Genomic DNA, 2,005 nt, shown 5'->3' with positions numbered 1-2,005 from the left:
GGATTGACTCGATGGCGTGTAACAACAGGGCTGTGAGTTGGGATTGACTCGATGGCGTGTAACAACAGGGCTGTGAGTTGGGATTGACTCGATGGGGTGTAACAACAGGGCTGGTAGGGGAGGTGCAGGGATTACGAGTGATTGCTAAAGAGTGCCACGTTTCTTTTAAAAGCGTGATGGAAATGTAAAAAATTTTTTTTTGTGGGGGGTTTGTTTATTTAATCTTTTTGGGAGTAGATTTTCAGGTCTTTCTCCTGCGGAGCTGCTGCTAGGTTTAAACTGGCAACCTTTGAGTTAGCAGCCGAGCACTTAACCATTGCATCTGAAACACCAGAGAACCAAACCTGTTGCCGTTGAGTCCGTTAGGATAGAGTAGAACTGCCCTGTAGGGTTTCTGAGACTGTAATCTCTGTGGAAGCCGACTGCCACAGCTTTGTCCCACAGAGCGACTGGTGGGTTTGAACCGCCAACTTTTCAGTTGGCAGCTGAATATTGCACTTAATCACTGCACCTCCAGGGCCATTGCACCTAAGGGAGGAAAAATAAAGCGAAAGTATAGCCACCTACGCCTTCTCAAGAATCAGGCATAGGGATAAAGATAGAGATAGTCAAGGACAGACTAGTAGAACATTTATCTGCTCTTCCAGAGCTGGGGAAAGACCTGACACCTCCAATCATCCTTTTATCTCTGATGGACTAGAGGTAGGCGATTCCCTACTGAGCTGTTTAGGGAAAAGGGGAGGGAAACTTCCAGTGCACGTGATAACCAGTGTTTGTGCCGCTTTCCAGTGAACCTCGCTGGGAAATGATTGGAAGTCTGTGGTTTTAAACAGTCGTTTCTCCATTCATAAAACATGACTTAGTTAAAACACACACACACACACACACACTTCTCGGTGAAAAGCATTTTTTTTAAAAAGCTAATACCGTTCAGATCGTCGTTTAGCTTTTGTCCTACTAATCCATTTTGCCATGTGCGCTTTCTCGAATTGTTTCCGTGCTGTGTTAAAACGAGAAGAGGACAATGGGAAAGGAATTACTGAAATTGCACATTAAGTTAAAAGCCACCAGGATTTAGTCTCTTGAGAAATATTATACAAAAAGCTGCCGTTTGCTCTTTTGTTACAGCACATTGTAACATGTTAGAAGCTGTAACTGCCGCACAGACACAGGAGCGCTGAACGAACAGGCTTTGGAGGACTTTGGAGGAACCGCCTAGGGGAGGGAATGACAGGGTAGAGATTGATACGGCAGGATGTGAGAGGAGACATGGAGTAAACCCTGACTCATGGCGATCCCGTGTGTGTCGGAGTACAGCTGTGCTCCATGGGGTTTGCTTTTTTTTTAAACTGTGTTTTAGGTGAAAGTTACAGCTCAAGTTAATGTCTCCTACAAAAATTTATACACATCCTGTTTTGGACATTAGTTGCAGTCCCCACAATGTGACAGCACACTCCTCCTTTCTATCTTGGGCTTCTTGTGTCCCTTCCTGCCTTCTCATTCCACCTCTGGACGGGAGCTGCCCATTTGGTCTTGTGTATCTGATTGAACTAAGAAGCACACTCCTCACGTATATTGTTTTTTGTTTTATAGTCCTGTCTAATCTTTGTGTGAAGAGTGAGCTTGGGGAATGGTTTTAGTTCTAGGTTAACAGAGTATCCGGGGGCCATAGTTTCGGGGGTTCCTCCAGTCTCTGTCAGACCACTAAGTCTGGTCTTTTTATGTGAATTTGAGTTCTGCTCCCCAGTTTTTCCCTGCTCCATCCAGGACTCTGTTGTGTTCCCTGTCGGGGCAGTCATTGGTGGTAGCCAGGCGCCATCTAGTTCTTCTGGTCTCAGGCTGGTAGAGTCTCTGGTTTATGTGGACCTTTAGTCTCTTGGGCTGATATTTTCCTTGTGTCTTTGGAGTTCTTCATTCTTCTTTGCTCCAAGTGATTGGGACCAATCGATGCATCTTAGATGCGCGCTCACAAGCTTTTAAGACCCCAGACGCCACTCACCAAAGT

At 45.6% G+C, this 2,005-nt stretch overlaps 1 protein-coding gene across 2 annotated transcripts in view; it reads left to right on the top strand.

The window, feature by feature from the left end:
- Nucleotides 1-2,005, top strand: part of TBL1X (transducin beta like 1 X-linked) — a 226,795-nt gene that overhangs the window by 33,480 nt on the left and 191,310 nt on the right. The window lies entirely within an intron of this gene.

The sequence above is a fragment of the Trichechus manatus genome, unplaced genomic scaffold (assembly GCF_000243295.1).
Source record: "Trichechus manatus latirostris isolate Lorelei unplaced genomic scaffold, TriManLat1.0 scaffold00134, whole genome shotgun sequence".
In the NCBI taxonomy this organism is placed as follows: Eukaryota; Metazoa; Chordata; class Mammalia; order Sirenia; family Trichechidae; genus Trichechus; species Trichechus manatus.
The sequence above is the reverse complement of the archived record's forward strand: the minus strand, read 5'-3'. Positions and strand labels throughout refer to the sequence as shown.